Below are 22,187 nucleotides of genomic sequence, written 5' to 3' on the forward strand. Positions count from 1 at the left end.
CTTGAGACAAGGGCTGGAATCCTACATTGGAGGTAGATGTGTCTCATGTAGCTATGTCTCCTGAACCTAACAACTCCACACACAGGCATAAACCACCTTGTAAGTAGCACAGCCTGCACGCAACAAAGCTATTTTTGTGATGTCAGAAAATGAGTGTGGGAGATGCATCTGCTATTTTCCTGTAACTGAATGTACTACAACATGTGTGGAGCAGGTCCTCTGTTGGTTCTTGAAACAGATCCAGTTACAGGAAAATAGCTGGACACATCCCCACTGGTCACCCCCCCCCCCCCGGCAGTCTCTAGCAACAAGGAAACAGCTGTGTTGGAGGCCTGTTATCAAGACTGGGTTAATCCTGTCATGAATATTGTGCTTTGAGACCATGATTGGTATGCTACGTCTCCTGCCATTAATACAGTGCTGTAAAATACTGTATGCTTAGTATGTTCTGACATGATCTGTATGGTGTATATGTTTATTGTGAAGTTGTGGAATATATATTTAGAATAGAAGGTTTTGCTATGTGTGTGTTTATGGACTTAGTCAGATTAACTACTTTGATTTGGTGTCAGTTATGCTGCCTTGGTATGACTGTGGTTGATAGGCTATATGATACGTTCTTTGTTACGCATGTATGTGTTGTACCATGTGTGTACCATGGTTATGCATGTATTGTTTCTGTTGGGTGGTATGGGGCATGGGGTTGGAATATAATTATCCTTGAGAGAGGGACATGCAGAGAGGATAGGTGTTCAATGAATAGGTATCAACATTGTTAATTTGATTCTGTGTTATATGTTAATTATTAGTTATGTAGCTGAATATTAGTTATTGCTTTTAAATCTTGGGAGTGTGTGTTTGGTAGTTTCATCCAGCTATAGAAAAGAGGTCTGAGAGGGAAGACCAGCCTTCACTGAAAGTTTGCATGAAAGAAATCCCAGCTGCATATATGAGAGTTAATTCACCTTGCATGCTAGCTCTTTGTTGTCACTGGTTTTGACAGCTAAAGAAGCCAGGCAGAGACAGCCACAAACAAAACCGTAAAGTCACCCAATTGTTTGGGAAATGAGGAGAATACATTTAGCCCACCAATTGTCTAGAGATGGGACTCTATCTTTCGAATACTTATGGTTGGTGTTTGTGTGCCTAGCCTTTAGTTCTGTCCTATCCATCCTCCTGGATGCTTTCCTTCATCTACTGAAATAAAGTCTTACTGTTTTCACCTACAGTGGATTGATTTACTGAGTTGGGGGAAGAGTTCAACTAGTTTTTGACACCTATGTTTTTGCAAGGTGTTTTGGGGAAAGATTTTGGTCATTGCATGGTCAGAACAGAATTCCATTGTCTACAGTGACCAACAAAGTGAATTGCAATGGTATAATTCAATTAATGTCATCACCAATAGAATTCAGTCAATTTGTGGAAAATGCAAAAAGAAAGTCACTTTTTCCCATTACTAATGGAGAACAATCATTGACCACAATCCCACCAAGATTTACAGGAACAAAAAACTCTCACTGAATATTGTGGGATATCAACACTAGTCATACAATATAATCTGCAATGTGAAATGTGGTTTAAAAGTTCTGACAGGTATAATAGGGTGAATTTTTTTCATGGTGATTGTATTCATCATATTCTGGTTTTGGGCATCTTGAACCTTGGACTTTGAGAGAAAGGAAATTTGTATGTGCTATGCCAGATACTGTGCAAACACTCTTGGAGTATAATTGGCTTTCATTGTTCTCCCAAAATATCAAATTAAGAATTATAGTCATGTCATCTTTCATCAAATGATGTTTGTGATTTAGCAAACTCAAGTGATAAAGTGAAATTATCTGTCTTTCTGTGTCATATGATGAAAGAAGTTAATTACTGGATATAGCAAGAGGGGGAAAGAATGGGATAAATAAGTTGCATGGGTTCAGTGTTTGTCCTGAATAGCCCTGACTGCCACAATCCATCTAAAACATCGGACCATAAATATTGCTTAAGAGCATGGTCAATTTCTGGAGTCAGCATGACAGCTGTTTGTTAACAACATATGTGACACAAAACAAGAAGTAAAATAAACATTTCGGAAAAGAAAGCTGGCGTGGTAGTACAGACAAAATAGCTGATCTTCATGTAGAACAGCAAGCACATTAATTTTATCTTTTCCAAGTGCATCTCCTAATTAAGTGAATCATTAACTGGACCTCAAGGGCTCAATTATTCCTTTTAGTAGGCTGAGATTGGGAAAAAGAAGTGTCATGTTTCTGCCCTGCCTGCAGTTATAATGTCTTTACTCACAATGTTACCAAGGACACCAGGCAACAGTGGTATCTCTTCTTGTGCAGCAAGTTTAGTCAAGAATCCCTAAGAAGCTAGCAAAGAATTTAAAGAATGTATGTCAAAAGTACTCTTTTGGTGCAAGTTCATCTTGTGAACAGAACCATCCAATATTATTACTGCAGAGAATGCCTATTGACCTGGATTCAGGAGATGATAATGGACTTTTCTTTCTCTATTTTCCCCATGAATAAACTGACTACCATGAAATGGAAAAAGAACATGTGGCTCATCTATTACAGACAGTTCATAAGCTGTCATATAAACCATCATTTAATTTAACAAATTGCTGGAGTAAGTAAAAAGTGAATAGGAACAGGCAGGAAGAACTTTAAAAAGAAGAAGTTGGGAAGATTTGGTAAATAGCGCAGTCATCATCCTAATAAACCCAGGCTTATACATGATGAAAAAATAGCAATAACACTTGACAATAGAGCTCTCCATCTCCTTTCACCCGTCTCATTTTAATTCTATCAAAATCCTAATTGCATTCAAGATATTGAATTATCTTTAACAGCTTTTCAGAATTTGGCACTTTTCATTTGTGGTGACTACAACATCCATTATCCCCAGAAGCACAGATCTCTGTGTGTGAGAGGGAATATTTGACACTGCTTAGAGGATGTTATGATTATCAAATGGATACCACATACTACCAAAAGACAAATAAATGAATCCAAGAGCAAATCAAGCCTAAACTCTTACTAGAAGCAAAATTACTAAACTAAGGCCCATTCCGGACGGGCATAAAGTACGCGCTCTGCGCGTACTAGGGTTAGGAAGGGGCGTCACTTCCTGACGCCCCTAACCGTAGTACGTGCAGAGCACGCACAAAATGGTGGCACCCATTCCACACGGGGGGCCACCATGTTGACATCGCGGATGTGTAGCGTCTGGACGTCACGCGGCAGAAGTGACGCCATGAGTGTGCGACTAGCGCCTCGGGGTGCCACTTCCAGGGCACAAAAAGAAGTGCCATTTTGGCACTTCTTTTCAGCTGCACCCGAGAATCACTCGGTTTGGCCGCTGCGGTTCCTGGACACAGCAACCAGCGCCGCCGGCAGACCGCCACTTTTAGGCGGTCTGTAATGCGCCTCTGATTACCATACTTTATACCTATCATAAAACAATTTCTAAAATAAATACAATTTCTAAAAAAAAATATACACTTTTAAATGTTTTTATTACGCTTTCATCTTCACCTAGGCCTCATTGAAGATACATCATTTCAGTGTTTTTGTTTTAAGATGGTGGGTAATTTCACTTTAGCATGGAAATTTACTGGTCAGCCCCTGGTCCTTACTCTAAGACATTCACAAAATTCCATCTTGCCTCTCGTTCCTTTTAGCTTCTACAGAAACAGCAAAGGGAGATCATCAGGAGATTTGGAGTACATGTACAATGATGTTGCCCTCTATTTCTCCTTTTTATCTGACTCAGGGAAGACAGCAGAGGAGCTGAATCATTGTCTGGGGTAAGTAATAGGCTGGAAGAAAGCCAATAAAATGAATCTCAATCCAGATAAGACGGACCTTCCATCATTCAATGATGGCTGTATATTACCTTCAGTGCAGAAGGCAGTATGCCTCTGAATACCAATTGTGGAGACCACAAGTGAAACCAGCTAATTGTGCTTGTGTCCTGGCTTGTGAGCTTCCCATAGACATCTGATTGATTACTGTGGGAACAGAACACTGGAGCTGGCATTCTTTCAGATTGATTCAGCACAACACTTCTTATGATCTTTTATCAATGTTCCCATCTGACTGGAGACATGGTGTTGAATCTGGTCTGGACACGTTGCATTCACACTGGAGGATTAGATACTCAATGTGTAAGGTGTTAATAGAGCCACCATTGTAATTATATGCAAGTGACATTTAAGGCACCAAGATTTTCACCAGCTAAGGCTATACCTCCTGGACAAAATAATAAAAATAAATAATAAAAATTTTATTTATATACCACCCTTCCATCGGATCAGGGCGGTTTACAACAGTTAAAATACAATAATACAATAATAAGCATTAAAATTATACAAAATTACGTAAGACATAAAAACAAAACAGAGCAAAAAGGCCCCCCAGGTTAGCCAATCCCATTGCCAGTGCGGCGGGGGGGCCTATGGGACCTTATTCAGGGAATGCTAACTCAAACAGGTGGGTCTTCAAGTCCCGTCTGAATTGGGCCAGGAAGGTAGCTGAGCGGAGCTCTATGGGCAGCGTATTCCAAAGGGCCGGGGCGGCAATGGAGAAAGTCCTCCGAGAAGTGGAGACAAGCCTCGCCCCGGGAACCCTAAGTAGTTGCTGCCCAGATGTTCTGAGGGTGCGGGGCGGAATGTATGGGGAGAGGCGGTCCTTCGGGTATCCTGGGCCCAAGCCATTTAGGGCTTTATAGGTCATCACCAACACCTTATATTGCGCCCGGAAGCGAATGGGCAGCCAATGGAGATCTTTTAGTACCGGTGTTATATGGCTGGCCCTGGACGTACCGGTGACCAGCCTGGCTGCCATGTTCTGCACCATTTGTAGCTTCCGGGTTTGGTATAAGGGTTGCCCCATGTAGAGTCCATTGCAGAAATCCAGTCTCGAGGTTACCAGGGCGTGTACCACAGTTTCAAGGTCCCTCTGGGCCAGATATGGGCGCAGCTGGCGAATAAGCCGAAGCTGATGACAGGTGCTCTTGACCGTCGCATTCACCTGAGCAGTCAGGTGAAGGGACGAGTCAAGAAGCACCCCCAGACTGCGCACGGAGTCCTTCACAGGGAGCGTGACCCCGTTCAGGACAGGTGGAACCACTGCCATTCCTGGGCCAGGGGAACCTATCACGAGTACCTCTGTTTTCTCTGGATTCAGTTTGAGTCGGTTTTCCCTCATCCAGCCCATTACTGATTCCAGACAGGCCACGAGAGGAGAGACACCATCCTCAGTCACTGCATCAGTCGGAGACATAGAGAAAATTATCTGGGTGTCATCAGCGTACTGATAACCCCGCGCCCCATGTCTCCGGATGATCTCTCCCAGCGGTTTCATGTAAATGTTAAATAGCATGGGAGACAGAATAGCTCCTTGAGGGACCCCAGTTTTAAGGGCCCTCTCGTCGGAGCATACGTCTCCCAGCTGCACCATCTGGGAGCTCCCGGAGAGGTAGGACCGGAACCACTGGAGCGCAGTGCCCCCGATTCCCACCTCTGCCAGGCGCCCCAGAAGGATACCATGGTCTATGGTATCGAAAGCCGCTGAGATGTCCAAGAGCACCAACAGGGACACGCTTCCCCTGTCGATGCCCAGACGGAGATCATCGACCAAGGCGACCATGGCCGTCTCAACCCCGTAACCCGCCCGAAAGCCAGTTTGAAATGGGTCCAGATAATCCGTTTCATCCAAGACCCCCTGAAGCTGGATTGCAACCGCCCTCTCGATCACCTTCCCCAAAAATGGCAGCAGTGAAACTGGCCGATAATTATTATACTAAAACTAGCCAAGACTCAGTTATCCACATTCTGGTATCTTCTAGACCTAGAGTGGGCAACTTGTGGCCTTCCAGATGTTGCTTAACTTTGGTTCCTATCATTTCTCACAATTGGTAGTGCTTGCTAGAGCTGTAGGAAGTTGGTGTGTAACAACATACCAGACCACCATTCCACTCAACATACCATGGTTTCAGAAACATATGTGGTTTCAGAAGTGTAAGCATGGTCAAATCTGATTAATACCTAAATACAAGAATTTCCAGATAAGACTAGGATATGCCTGAAAACCTGATTGGCCATTGCCAGCTAGACTTCCCAATACTGGAATTGATGGAAGAAATGTGGGACTCATGGTGCATATATACTTTAGAAATAATGTAGTTTGATGCCCCTTTAACTGCCATGGCTATATCCTACAGAATCTTTGGATTTGTTGTTTTGTGAGGCACCAGCATTGTTTGGCAGAAAAGGCTAAAGACCTTGTGAAACTACAAGTTCCAGGATTTCATAGGATGGAGCCACAGCACTTAGTGGTGTCAAACTGTCTTATTTTTACAGTGTAGATGTGCCTTTGATTATCTTTACTAGTTAGGAGTCACCTGTTATTAACTGAGGCTTATCCTTAGAAACATCTCCTCAGTGGCTAGGTGGTTATGTTGAATGTAATCTCATTTCAATGTTCAATTCAAGGTGCTTGCTTTCACCTGTCATAGCCCTAAATGGCTCGGTTATCTGAAATCCTTCTACCACAGACCTTTATAGATTTACCAGAGTGAAAACTGGAGAGGGCTCCTGTACTTTTGAAGAAGAAATAAGTGGTTAGTAGGTGTTGCTTGTTACCTGGTACCTTGTCAAGTAACATCTGTGGAGATTCCCTTTTCTACACAATCATTAAAAGTACAGGAGCCCTCTCAGATTTTCAGATTTGGCAACCCTACAGAAGACCTGTATGGGCTTTTTTGGCATGATTTTGTACAAGCTATTTTTCAAGACTTTTTTTTAATAGCCTCTAGTTTGTATGATTAGAGAGCTAGTGTGGTGCAGTGGTCTGAGCACTGTGCACAAAGGCCAAAGTCTAAATCTCTGCTCAGCCATGGAAACCCACTGGATGACCTTGGACAAGTTACAGCTTCAGAGGAAGGCAAGGGCAAAACCCCATGGACAAATTTTGACAAGAAAACCCTGTAACACAGTTGCCTTAGGTTTGCCATAAATTGGAAACCCACACAGCAGCAAGTTTATATGCCTATATCAGGGGTGGGCAATTGTCAGAAACTAAGGAAACTGCACTAAAATATCCCCCCAAACATGGTGAAAAGGCTGCACATTCCTCTTTCACAGGGCATTTGAGGGCCAAAAATATTTTGATCCTAAGGTAAAAGTAAAGGTTTCCCCTTTGACAAGATTGTCTAGTTGTGCCTGACTGTAGGGGGTGGTGCTCATTTCTGTTACTAAGGTGAGGGACCCAGCATTGACAAAGATAACTCTCTGATCAAGTGGCCAGTGTGACTCTATGGAATGCTGTTACCTTCCCACTAAAGTGGTACCTATTTATCTACTTGCACTTTTACATGATTTCAAACTGCTAGGTTGGCAGAAGCTGGGGCTACTGACAGTAGCTCACTCTGTCACATGCTGGCTGGCTCTCAACCTACTGACCTGCTGACCTTGCAATAATCAGAGTCAGCATCTTAACTGCTATGCCACCGTGTCCCACAATTTGATCCTAGGGTGCCCTAGAGATCATAAGAACAACCCTGGGAGTCACACGCTGCCTATTCATGGTCTATATAATTTTCAGTAAATTGCTAGAAGTTATGGCTACAAAATAAAAAGTTAAATTAATAATTAAATAACATTTTATTGACTAAAAGGAAATCCCATTACTAGCCAAAACAAATGTTTGAAACATTATTCTTGGTTTAAAAAATTGACCAAAACTGCAAACGGTATCTCAAAATAGGCATTCATCATGCTTTCTCACTATATACCAGTTTTTCTCATACAGGATGAAACACCTCTTCTGTGGATTACACTAGATGCTAAGCTAATTGTGTAAATGCAATTAATGTGTTTAAGTAGGATAGTGAACACAGACTTAAATCTCAATGCTAGTCCTAACTAGAGCAAGAGATAAATTTATCTTAGCTGGGACTAACAATCAGATTTAGGCCATAACATGAAGGGAGAGCTGCTTAGCCCTACAGCTTTCTTACAGTACCAATGAAAACTTCTTGTTCACAAAGTACAGTGCACCCTTGCTTTACGCGGGGATCTATTCTGGAACCCACCCCCCCCCATAAAGCAAATAGTGTGTATGCTGGAGACCCATTGAGAATAATGGGACTTGTGCATGCGGCATGGCGTGGCGCGTGCGCCATTCTATTTCTATTGCACTTCTTTCAGCATAAGCTCAAAGCTGCGTAAAAGGTGCCTGCATATGACGTGGGCGCACTTTAATTATAAGAACTCGAGGGGGGGGATTTTATCAGGCAAAGGGGTTAAACAACTGTGTCTGCACATCATGGTTCCAATCCTCTCTACCACCAATCATCGTGGTTATTTAAGTTGGGTTTTGATGGATTTCAGTAAATGAACAAATCTTGGCATTCTAATGCTAAGAAAGTGTCTACAACAACAAAGAAAACAGAAATTATGCTTCAGAATAGTTTATATATATATGCAAATCTATAAGAAAATTAACTAAACCTCATACAATAATGATTTTTTTTCATGACTTGAAAGAAATAGAAGAAAACAGGAAACCTCTTTGAAGCAAGAAACCAGATGAGATTGTAGAGCTTTTGGATAATAAAAGATTGGATAATAAAAGATATGTAAAGGGATTACTCAAAGAAAGTAATCATGGAGAAATTAAATACATTCTTTGTATCTTTCAGAGTGTAACACAAATATCAGGTTGAAGTCACAAAGGACTTAGAATTAATCATTTAACACTAGAGTGACTTCAAGACCAGATGGCATTCATTCAAGAAATCTTTAGAAAATGTGAAATTGAAGAGTGAAGAATGCAATATAAAACATTTCTTTTAAGATCAAATCCCATACAAGTGGCAGGAGAGTCAAAATATCACACTGTTCCTAAAAGGAGCTGGCCTGAGTGCAGGGAGATTATCATACAGAGGATAAGGACAGAAGCAAAGTGAAATGCGCCCATCTTTATCCACACAATCATGTAAAAGATTACAACAAACAGCGTGCTTATGCCATTCTTCTCCCATCAGTGAAGTGTAATGGCCCATCATTTGGTATTAATGGAAACTCCCATTAATACCAAATGACAGGGCCATTACACTTCACTGACAAGAGAAGAATGGGATAAGCATGCCGTAGTGATAATCTTTTGAACAATTGCGTGAATAGGATAGGATAAGGACTGGGATAAAAATACAGTGAATGATTGATTGATTGATTGATTGGTTATCATTACATCAGCCTAACTTCTGACCTAGTTACATTTGGAATAGAACAGTTCAAATATAAGGATGAATGCCCAGGCTTCAACAGTTCAACTTGCCACACTCTCCATGGCAACTGTGGCACTACCCTACATGGCAGGAATGAGAGCACTTGATGGCTGTTTCAAGCTGCAGTGATGATGAGTGGAAATAAAACTCAGAAACTTCTGGGGCCTTTTAAGACTGTTATAACACTATGATTCCACTTGAGCCTCCATAGAAACAGTGATGCTATTGAGCGTCAGTGCACTGTACCAATGGTATGGTTGTAATAATGTGTGCTTGTGAAATTAATTTGCACATCTATAGAAGGAACGGTGCAGTACTGATGGTATCATTGTGCTAATGTGCACTTTTGTGATCAATTTGTACAACTACAAAAAGAATGGCTTCAGAATCGTGCAAGCTTAAAAGTGAAAGTGCTGTGGTGGGGAGTTGGAGGTTTTGGGCAGGAAGAGGTCAGCAGTTTGTCCATTGCCACACCAATGTGCAATCTGCATACCGAGGGCATTCTCCAAAGTTTCATCCCTAGTCTAGAACCAAGGGGACTTTTTTTTAACTCCAGAGAATCACCCTGGAGCATGGCTTGGGCCTATGTGGGCCTCATGCATCATCTAAACAGGTCAATGTAGGAACGAGATGGGAATGTTTATTTTCTTCTGTACAGACACCACCAGTATCTAATTAACATTCTACACCAAATTATAAATCACAGAATTCTATAGGATGGAGCCACAAGAGATAATATGGTATCAAACTGCTATAAGACTCAGGAGACTCCAATTCAAATGCACATTTTATAACAGAACCATTTGGATAATTCTGGGTAAGTAAAAACAACAAGGAATGCTGTGATGCCTTAAAGGCTATTAGGTTCTATTTCACCTAAGCTTTTGTGGAATCCATCTGATAAAATGGGCTGGAATCCATATTATTTTTGTTGTAACAGACCAACACAACTATGTTCACTTCTCAAAATCCTGACCTAGTAACTACCTCCCAATCTAATTTAGGCCTAAAACAGATGGCCCTAAAGGATTGTCTCTGCACTGCCCCTTTGCTTGTCAGATTGGGGCTGCAGCAACCGCATGCCATGGCCCTGATTCAGCATTTTTTCAGTCCCATAAGAAGAGGCAAAATGTCACTCCTTTTTGGAGTGGAAAAAAAGTTACCCTTGCCACCGCCATGGCTCTTCCATATTTCTTTGGTGCAGTGTGTGTAAACTTCTGGTCAGGTGGATGGCATGATGTCACTTTGAGGCAGAGTCAATGCAGGTGGAATGTGGTCATCACACACACCACTCCACCCCAATGCCAGCATTTTTTGCCAGTCTGTAAAGCCCCTTGGTTCACAGAATTACTGTAAGGATAAAATGAAAGATGAAGGGCATATATCTTTCTTCAGTTCCTTGGAAGAAAGACAAAATATAAATATAATAAATAAAAGCAGGGATACTCTTCTGGAATTATGCCACTATAAATGGCAGGGAAAAAATCAGTGTTCATTTCACCCCATGTATTTCTCAGTTGAAAAATGTTCATACTTTGAACTATTTTAAGAGAGAGCAATCAAGTTGATAATGCTATCAACCTTTTTGCATTGGAAATTCTACATGCAGGAATTGTTTTTTAATCACAGTTTACAGAGAGTGGAGAATTGGGTAGAGCACACAGACATCATCTGTATTTAACTGTAAATATCTTTGAGCTTTTACATTTGAAAGCAGGATGCTTGCAGATTTAAATAATCTGTAATTCAAGGACTGACAATTCAAAAAAATCTTTACAGCTGCTTTGAATATGACTATCAATAGTTGTATAAAGTTCTCTTTTTCAAGAAATATGTAGCACTTTTTTAAATATACTGAAAGCACATATTGTTTTTCATTTCTTGTTCCTTTTTAAAATGGAATTGTCTTAGACAAATAGACAGGCTTGCATGGTAATTAAAACTAGTCCTTCATTATTCATTCTGAATCACTGATTTTAAAGCTTACATCTGAAAGTCACTCACCCTTGTGTAGGCCTTATGTCAGGTGTCATAAAGATGTCAAAAGTTGTTATGCAAGAGAAGAAGCTTTTGTGACAGTCAGTTATTTTCGTATCAGGAATGACAATTAGATAGCACAGTGGTGTAGGCTGAAATGCCTTATTTAGTAATCAGAATGTCTGAAGCTGGAGAACAAGCATAGTGAAAAGTGAAATTTTGTCAAGATTCTTCTAAAGATAAACACAGACTCTCCTTTCAGCCTATATTAATGAATTATTTTTAGCAATCCCTGATTCCTTGCATGTTTTAAGCAAAGTTAGTACGGAATCATAGAATTTGAAGAGACCCCAGGAGAAATCTAGTCCAACCCCTGCCAATGCAAGAAACCATTGTCAAAACAACCCAAGGGGTGGCTATGTAATCTCTGTTTAAAAACCTGCAAGGGAAGATAGTTTACCCGCCCTACCGTCCAAGGGAGAACAATAATGTCATGAAAATGTAATATAGGTGGAGCCTGGAGGCAAAATCTATTGATCAACAATCCTATTACAACTACTTGGGTTTAAGATTTCAATCTAATTTATCATGGAAAATGTAATAAAATACCTAAATTTCCAGAGGTTGGAAGATTAGTTTTTAAAATAATTCATGCTAATTGGTCCTTGTAACATGTAAAAGGTATTTTGTTGCCATTGCTCATTGCAATGTGAAAGGGTAGCTGGTTCCATTAGTCGTTTTGTTGACAGTTACTTTTTCCTTCATTTACAAAACTGATATGATTGATAAGACATTGCCATACAACCTGGTAGGGAAGGAGGAGCCCGATCAAAATCTAAACATGCCTTTAAAAATGATTTTAAAAGTAACTGGAAAGCATCACTTCTTACACCAAAACTACCTTTATCCCTGGCTCTGTTTGCACTGCAGAAATAATCCAGTTTAACACCATTTTAACTACCATGACAAAATGCCATGGAATTCTAGAAAGTGTAGTTTTGTGAGACATTTAACCTTCTCTGGCAGAGAACGCTGGTGCCACAACAAACTACAATTCCCAGAATGCTATAGCATTAATAATAATAATAATAATAATAATAATAATAATAATAATAAATTTTATTTGTATTTCCCGCTTCTCCCTGCGGATTGAGGCAGTTAAAGCAGACTCAAACTGGATTATTTCTGCAGTGTGGATGCAGCCGCTGTTGACTACCTCTCCTCTGCAATGTATTTTAATCAGGGCCTCATTACAAAAAGGTAGAAGAGTCCTTGTTACTACTGTCTACATTGCTTGTATATTTCTGCTTCCAAGCTTTGTGAATTGAGGGATCTGGCCATCATGCCCTACCTATGGTCTTTGAACAGGTCTAGCTGTATTCATCTTATGTCCTTAGTAAATATTTTCATGCCCCCCAAATGTTCCTATCTAGCAGCAACAGACTTGCTTAATTGCCCCACTTTTTTCAGCTGCTTTTCAAATATTCCAGTTAGTTCTCCCTCTTCCACCTTCTTCTTCTTCTTCTTCTTCTTCTTCTTCTTCTTCCTTTAATTTCTTCAAAATAAGTTCAAAGTCCAAAGGTTGTTTATACTGTATTATCTCAAAGGGACAAAGAGAAAAGTGGCAGATTCATGCCCTTCCCTGCAGACCCAGGCAAAAGCAAACTGCTGCAGCCTCCCCCTAGCTTGTATGTTGTTATCATCATCATCTTTTGTTTATTTATTTATTTACATAGCACCATAGATGTACATGGCACTTTACTGTATAACAACCAAAAAACAACTGGGTCCAGCCAAAGGACAACAATCTAAAATATATGTGTATACACAAAGATACACAGAGGGAAGGAAGGAACAGTAAAACTTAAAATTATATAATGCAATTGCAAAACAAATTATCCAGATAAAATGCAAAAATGCAATATAATATAAAACAAACTGAGCAATATATGTAATCAAAATATACAACACTATAAAACAATAGCAAACTAAAATTCCATATGTTTGGGGGGGGGGGAACTTAACTGAGATTTCAAAATAACAAAGGAAGGAGCAGTTTGGAAATATTCAGGGAGACAATTGCAAGAATATAGGGCAGTGAGTGAGAAAGGATAAAGCTGAGCCAAGGAAAAGGAAAGCCTTGGTTGAGTGAGAAGCCTCGAGTTCTAGAATGCCAATCTCTGGTAAATAAATAAATAAGGGTTGAAAGATAATGAGGAGCTAGATTGTGCATAGCTTTGTGTAGGGCTTTCTTTGTTAATAACTTTTGCCAACTTGACTATACTGGCATTACTTGGCCTCACACATCCCAGTTTTCATCTGTGAAATGTTGGAGGATATGGGATCTGTGCACAGTAGCCAAAGATTGTCTTCTTGCTGAGCCCTTACTCCATTCCCTAGTAGTAAAAATGCAGGAATAATTACATTCATTTAAATAAAATAACAATATGCTGTGATTTCACATCATCCCAATCTAGCTGCTTGAGATATATCAATTATTATTATTTAGACCTCACTAAGGAAGGGTAGCTTAACACATCATAACAGCTCACGGGAAAAACTATAAACTGGAATGAGATACTTTTATTGTTATTTTTGAATTTAAGAAAAGATTTTGTTCAAAAATGTTCATTTGCCCCCAATTTTGTGCAAAAACATGTTTTTGGTGTATCAGTTCTTTGCCCCAATTATTTGAATTTTTATTTACTTATTATTTTTATTTATTTATTTTTGCTTCTGCATGGGAAAATCAAATAAGCAGCTATTAATATCTCTACCAATTGGTTGACTGATGAATCTGCCTCACTCTGCCTAACTCTGTTATACTTTATGTCAGGAAGTAATTGGACTCAGAAGAAAAATCTTCATTCATTGATAATTCAGGCATTGAAGGAGAAACTAAATTTCACTTTTGTTAAACACAATCTCTGTGCACAACTCCCCTCTCCTTTTTGCCTGTCTACAATAGGGACATTATATTGGTCTACAGGCCCTTGCAGAATAACCTTTATAGAAATATCAAAGTGTGTCTCTTGGGGTGCCTCAAGAAGATGGCTTCTAGGGGTTCCAATTAAAAAATATATTGGCCATGGTGGCTGGAGAATTCTGGGAATTATAGCCAAAAAATTAACTTGTGCAATAAAAATATCATCTGGAAGTATTTCTTCTCTGCTAGAAGTCTACTAGATGAGAGGCTGTCACCGTAAGACATGTAGCATGTTTATGTACAGCCCACATAAATTCTCTACTTATCTACCTAGTAGATATAAGGGAATGGTGAAGTATGTACTATGTACAGGTTATGCTCTTGGCATGAGGCAAACAAATCCCCTTTTGATCCTATTCTGCATCCCTTTTATCTAGATACCTTATCTAATACCTTTTATCTAGAATAGGTAAATTAATTTCCCTCCCAGATATTCACAGCAATAAAAAGTAAAGATGGCAGAAATGATAATTTCACATTAGAAGCAGTATTAGTAAATCCGTGCTAACATGTCCTTTAAACATAAATAATGAAAGCTTGCATTCTTGCTGTTCAGCAATTAATGGCTTGTGTGTATTGATAGAATTGTTTTTAAAATGGCCATAAGAAAAAGAACAGTGTATTCCTAGAAAAAGACTCAGGGGCTGTATAGACCAACAGTGAGTGCCAGCTTCGGGGTGGCATGGTGTATGGTGTTTGGACAACCCATGCCCTGATGCCACTCCCAAGTTGGCATTATGCTGCCCACCTGATCACATGGTGGACACCATTACAGTGCTCCTTTGGTGTGGTATTCACACACCACATTCCAAAGACAGCATGGAAAAGTTCCACTGTGGTGGCAAGGGCATCTTTTTTCCAAACCAAAAAGAAGCGGCATTTTGCCAGTTCTTTTTGGCCCGGAAAAATACCAGATCAGGGCTGAAGCATGCAGTTGCCGCAGCCCTGATCCAGCACTCAAATGGTTGGCGGCAAGATGGTCCTTTGAGGCAGTCTATTTCACCCCTAAGTCAAGGTAAAATGAAATTATCTTCAACCTTTTGGCCTTATTGCAAATGCAGTATCTTTGGTCAGAGACAAGTGGGTTGTATGCTGACTTCATATGGAATTATTAAGCATTGGGACAAATCCAGGTTGCCCATCTTATGGGGAAGGCATTGGGGAAAGGCTTCTGGGACATTCCTAGCTCAAGAGTAGTGGATCTGTTTTATTCCAGAAGGCAAAGAAATCACACTGTCTTACACCTATGTGGGTCTTGTTTCCTGTCACTCCTTAGTAAGCAAGCTGAGGTGGCTTGCTGGCTGATACATGGGGTTGCCAATGTCTAAACCCTTTGCAATATCCTTTGCAATATCCTACAAGTCTCTTCAGCAAATGCCAATAATGTTGTAGTCGCAGCTTGCATTCAAAGTACAGAACTAATTGAAAAGTGTGTTTTTATTTGTAATTATTTACAAAAACTAGTTCAACTACATTTGAGTGATTTTTAATGGTATTATGCAATGATATACTGCATTACTGGGCTGCTCGTCATGTGGGATCATCTCAGAGAGTGAATGGGTCTCTGGACTTAATATCCATTCTGGACTGAATGTCTAGAGGTTAAATGTTTGATTTCTGGCTACTATTCTCAGAATCTCCAAACTAGTGGTACTATAGATTGGCAAATTTGGGGCGCTACAGTCCAAGAAGTAACTGTACCAAGCTCTGGGTGTTTGCAGCATCAGTTAAAGAATTGTTTTCCCAAATATCTTGCTTATTTTACTTATTCTTAACATTGTCAGTGAACTCTGGTTTTTAATGACATGTTTTCAGTGGATAATTTTATTGGGTTTTTTTTTTAATTGAAAAGGTTGTTTTTAATTATATTTTAGTTGTGTTGATAACTGCTTTTTGGTTTAATAAAAATGAAAAGCAACATAAAATATCCTTAAATATAATACAGTATATCACTGGGAAATGAAGACACCTGCATGATGACATTTGTACACTCGCATATGAAACACTTAGGAAATCAGTTTTATTTCAGTAAAACTCTCCTAGAAAGAAAACAACAAAAACAAAATGACTTTGATTTGATACTTTGAAAATGCAGACTGCTCATTTTGAACTGGAAAAATACAGGGATTTGTACAGTCTGCATTTTAAAGATGTCATTTCCTATATTACTGTCAAGAAGCAAAGAAGTCCAATTTTCTGCTTCTTGAATAGCTTAAGCTGCCTTACTTTATAAAGTTCAGACAGCAACATTTTTCCCCTAGCACATTTGTAACACTAAGGAAACAGCTGAAGGGATCTTCAACACTTTCATATACGTACACACACAAAAACCTAGACTCCAATTACTAGCTTTTGAACAGTGTAGGAATGTTGTGCTTGTCAAAAAGTTAGCAAATGTACTGCAGCTTCTTATGAAATGTCTCTAGACGTGAAACACCAGAGCAGATCCATTGCCCTGCATTCCAAATGTAGAGACAGAGGCTCAATCCTACTATGCATAGATAACAAAGGATGTCATTTTTCTTGCATTCTCACATACAGGAACAAGATTTTCAAGTTTTCTCCCCAGTGGATGAAATTATAAGAGACTTGTGGGGACTTGTTTTTGGTTTGTTTGTTTGTTTGTTTGTTGTTTTGTTTTTGAGGGGGGTTTTGGTGAGAGAGTTTGCATTTTTATAGTTTTCACATCTGGGAACCTTTTTTGTGAAAATGTTGTTTGTGCAAAAGCATGTGGTTTTGTGCAAAAATATTTGGTGCAAAATATGTTTCATGCAAAGTACATGAACCTGGTGCATGAAAATCACATTTGGACAAACTAATTCCCCCCCCCCCCACCAAAAAAAGGTCCTAAACAAAACTTGCAGGGCACCTTGATGTACTGAAAACGATTTCTGAACAGGACACCTTGATGTCCTAAAACACCCTTTCTCATCGAAGATTATCATGCTAAGGCTTACCATCTGACAGTTGTCCCTGGATCATTGGGGAAGGGCACATGTATGAATGTCTGGTGCACTTCCTCAGCATCATAGAATCCTCAGCTCCCTCTAGCATCATGGTATCATTCAGGGAGAGTGAATTTCCTCTTAATGTAAAGTTTCTGTTAAGAGGCAATTCACTCTCCCTGAACAATTCCATGATGCTAGAGGGAGCTGACAATTCTAAGATGCTGAGGAAGCATGCCAGGCATTCATACAGGTGTGCTTCCCCAATGATCCAGGGACGATTCACAGACGGTCAGCCCTAGCGTGATAATCTTCATTGAGAAGAAGAAAACCTATCATGTTTTAGATTGTGGAATAGTCTCCCAGAAGAGATCCATCTTACTACTTCCCTGGAAACCTTCAGGACTGCAGTTAAGATGGAGCTCTTCCAGTGAGCATACCCACCCAATTTTATATAAGACACGAATCCACCTCCTTGAACTTCAGTGTCGCTTTGTGTTCTGTTTTTAATAGCTAATTGTTATGTATTTTATTGAATTGTTCAATAAAATACATAACAATTAGCTATTAAAAACAGAACACAAAGTGACACTGAAGTTCAAGGAGGTGGATTGTTGTGTTTTATTCTGTATTGTACCCCAAATTAGGTTGTGATAGAATCATAGAATCATAGAATCGTAGAGTTGGAAGAGACCACTAGGGCCATCCAGTCCAACCCCCTGCCATGCAGGAAATCCAAATCAAAGCAAAGTGATCCCGCCTCGATCCAGCCAGGAGAGGCAGTAAAATATAAATTATTATTATTATTTCTAATTAATTTGTATTATTAGAGTTTATTTGAGCTGCACTTTACAGTATCATCATATCACATTCCTTCTAAAGGACAGATGCTCATTCAGCATACTTCTAAATGAAACTTTTGGTGTGCAGTTGCCCTGAAAATGATTTGTGCAATTGTGCTTAATATGCTAGATAACCACTGGTTCCAACCCATTTAAACTTCCAATTTTCCCCGTGTGATAAACTCCTATGAGTATACATGGATGTCCAGGGTACTCAAAAATTCATTTCTAATCTTTAAAATATTAATAATTTTTTTAAAAATTGTTATTTTTAACTGAAAAACCTATCTCCTTTATGTTATAGAATGGTAAACAAGACACAATCACAACCTGTCCAGAAAAGATCCCATCTAGAAACATATGCAACACACAGTTATAGATGTGTTAAGACTGGGACCAGAATCACATCATACAGGATCGTGATGTCTACATTGATGTATGGAGCTTCAAGGAAAGGTTTGATCAGAAAACCTCTTTGTTTAATAGCTGTGTTTGTCAGCCTTTATTATAGTCACTACAACAGAGCTTGGAAATGTATTTTTGTTGTTGTTGTTACCAGAGGTGGTGTGGACCAAAATTCCCAGATCCCCTCAGCCAACATGGCTAGCAACACATTTACCTGAGAGTGTGCAGTCATTCTCTCCATGTACAGGGAGTGCAACATAAAGGCTCCATGTCTGGCAAGCAAAAGGAGTGAAGAGGAGAGAGCAGACAAAAATGGCAGGAAGGCAATGACAAATGCTGAATGACAGGAGACAGGCAGAGAGGAGGAATTGGTTATCCCAGTCGGCTCCCCTACTCCATCTTGAGACAGCATACAGGTATCCAGCTTCACAGCTTCCAAAGTACTTCATTGCAGGCAGCAAGCAAGGAGTCCCAGTTACTGGTGGCATATATTGTAGCACCTGACAGATACAACGTAAGGCACTGAAGGCTGCTGCAGGTGCAGGGCAGTTATTCTGTCAAAAGGCACTGCAGAGTGATCAGTGGAAGTTAGTGGCTCCCATGTGAGTGAGATGCTGAATCTACACCAGACTTTCAATGAACTTTCAATGACCTATCCAAGGTGCTGAACTTATTTGGGCAAGAGGATTCAGCACTTTGGATAGTAGTTTGAAAGCTATTCCTTCTCTTTTCTTCTTGCCCCTGACATGTATATTTTATCGTCTTCCTGTTCCGTTTTTGTACTAATGTTTTTAACTGTTATATTGTATTTTTTAACTTGTATTGGCATGTTTTAATATTTTTGTAAGCCGCCCTGATCATACCTATGGAAGGGCGGGGTAGAAATAAAATTTATTATTATTTTTATTATTATTATTATTATTATTATTATTCCAGTTTTCTCTCATTGGTGAGTTTTCTGTGATTAAAAAAAAATTCCAAAGAAGCTATGGGAACATATGAGAGAGATTAGATATAAACAGAAGACATTGTGATGTGGACTGCCTACTACACTCCCCCCCCCCCAACTTGCCAGGCATGCTCAGGACTGCTTAGGACACATGACTGAGACCTACATAAGGCTGCATCTCATATCAAATCTTGCAAAAATAAAAATAAAAATATGGAAATCTTATGATGGCATACAAGCCATTGTGAGATAAAAATGCCCTGTTCCTGCTTGGCCAGCCAGAAAGGATAAAGAGCAGCCCCATGGCCCCTCAGACAGATTTGTTGCATTTGGTAAGGCCTGATTACTGCACACCAAATGCTCAAGGATTGGTTGGTTGGGAGCATGGCCAACATTCTCAAGAGTTCAAGTGATTCAGGATTTGATATGGAACCAAACTTAAGGCTTCAAATATGGGGCATCCCATTATCAGATGAGAAGTCTGGTGAGAAACCTACTGCCTCCTCAGAAATTCCATACATAATGTGGAAGAACTGCACTCACTATCTGTGACAGTTTCTTTTAGCTTCTTTTAGCCAAATTTCAGAGACATCCCTGGGGGTTACATTCCAGTACTGGGCTCAACCAAAGAAACAATGGTGGGGACATAAATGGCCATATATTTTAGCTTAACATTCATACTGCCAAGTCTTGGGAGAGGCATTTCAACCTTTCAGGGGAAAAGGCATATAAAATCTGGGAAACCACCAAATAATGGTACTGTGAGGGGAAAGGAGAGACCAGAAACCAGAATGAAAACCCAGGAGCATCCAATTTGACCCGGGGCTAAAAGTGTTCAACTTTTACTAAGAGACACTATGTGTACCCCCACCCCCAGCATAACAGGAGTCTTTGCATCATTTGCACAAGAACAGCAGGAATTCACCTATATGATTCTGCTGAGTAACCGAATATTTGGAATGAAAAAGAAATAATTGCCCTCAACTACTTCTAAGACACAATGCATCCTTTGTTGCTGTTACTGTTGTTGTTGAGTGTCTACATGTCATGTCTGGCTTATAGGGACCCTAAGGTGAACCTATCACCAAGTATTCTAGGCAAGATTTCTTCAGAGAAAATTTGGCTTTGCCATTCTCTGAGGCTGAGAGAGTGTGACTTGCCCAGTGGGTTTCCATGGCCAAGTGGGTATTTGAATCCTAGTCTCTAGAGTCCTAATCTGATGCTCAAACCACTTTACGATGCTGGTTCTCAGGGTCCTAGGCTAAGACTCAAACCATTACATGATTCTGACTCTCACAGTGCACACTACATGTTCTAATTGCCCAAAGCATATAGACTGCCCTTTGTGGCTGAAAGTAGGTATGCCTCTTGACACTGACACAGAAATACCATTAGACTCCAACATCATGTCCATGCAGTTTGAGAGTTATCTAAAATGATTAACTAAAGTAAGATGTGGATTACACCTGCAGTATTATTGAAAGCAATGATTGCTATTATGGCACTAGCCCTAGCTGGCCATGGCAGACACTGAGATTAGAATTTTCCTTTCCATTCTTTTTATTCTTAGTAGATTACCATATGTTTGGCTGATCAAAGCATGGAAATGTATAGTTATTTTTGGTATGTATACCCAGAAGGCTATCGCTGGCATAGCTCTAGAAGGCTGGAAGGACACATATTCTGTGGAGCTGCAGTTTAGCTATGTAATTTAAATTTGTTCTTGTCTACAGATGAGTTTGCCTTTTGTCAGACAAAAAATGGGGGGAAATCAGTGCAGTTCCAGTCTAGCAGGGATTTAGCTTAGAGAAAAAATAATTAATTATTCCATTTAGTATATAAAAAATCTTTCTGTTTTCAAGTTATTCCTTAAATGAATTATTGGTAGAGTTTTTGGTGACCATATGTGAAAAGGTAAAACTGGTTCTTTACAAGATAAAATTTAGATGTAAACGTGTAAAATAAAGCATGATTTTTTGGTCAGTCTGTCAGTTTCCCTTTGATATTTATAAATAATCAAGGTATTGCTAAAGCTACTGCCGCTTAGATAAATCTCAGATCTCCCTCTCTCTCACTCTCTCTCTCTCTCTCTCTCAGTCTCACTCTCTTTCTCACACACACACACACACACAATCTGGACTCTCCTCCTCCCAATAGAATTCCATAAATGACACAGAATGATTGCCTTACCTGGAAATTATCACTGTCTGGAACAATTTCTTTCAGCCTCTTTCAGCCTAAGGCCAAATTCAGTTTCATAGAAGTTATTGGGAGTTAAAGACACACATATTTATACCATCCCAAGCATCTAGTGTGCAAAATTTCTACATCATGTATCTTTATTGGGCTATATGTGGAGAATAGATTCTTACCCCTATAAAAGTTAATTCTATTTTGGTCAAATCCCATAGGACGAAGGATATTCTGCCTTAGCAGCACATAATACCCACCCAAACCCAGATGCCTAGTTGTACAAGATGTACATTGGGAGGGAGGTTAGTACAGCAGACAAAAAAAAAAAATCCCACAGACACTTCATGCATCTCTAACAGTAAAATGTGCAATAACAAACAAAATAATATTTCCTGACATGGCCTGATGGAAGAGTTAGTGCTGGAGCTAAGATACCAAAAAGTCATCCAAGTGAATCCAAAATTCTCAGCAATCTGAAAGCAACCTCCTCTGAATGAAGTCAGAGAATTTAGAATCTATGCTTTCATGGAGGTCTTTTATTTGGTCAGGAGAATTAAAAAAAAAAGTCTTCCATTTTGTTTCTGTCATGTGTGAAACAG

General features: G+C 39.7%; 1 protein-coding gene across 4 annotated transcripts in view; it reads left to right on the top strand.

Moving 5' to 3' along the window:
• Positions 1 to 22,187, top strand: part of LOC149319699 (5-hydroxytryptamine receptor 1F-like) — a 177,607-nt gene that overhangs the window by 143,294 nt on the left and 12,126 nt on the right. For 2 of the 4 annotated variants that reach the window (XM_089512213.1, XM_089512216.1), the window contains exons 1-2: positions 3,705 to 3,805; positions 18,346 to 18,497. The gene's annotated coding sequence lies outside the window, so the exon portion shown is untranslated. Of the gene's footprint in view, positions 1 to 3,704; positions 3,806 to 16,802; positions 16,863 to 18,345; positions 18,498 to 22,187 lie in introns of those variants that run through there. The other 2 variants (XM_089512215.1, XM_089512214.1) reach the window with 2 other exon arrangements.

This window comes from Sceloporus occidentalis, unplaced genomic scaffold, assembly GCF_023333645.1.
Source record: "Sceloporus occidentalis isolate IW3139 unplaced genomic scaffold, rSceOcc1.0.p SCAF_2, whole genome shotgun sequence".
Classification (NCBI taxonomy): domain Eukaryota; kingdom Metazoa; phylum Chordata; class Lepidosauria; order Squamata; family Phrynosomatidae; genus Sceloporus; species Sceloporus occidentalis.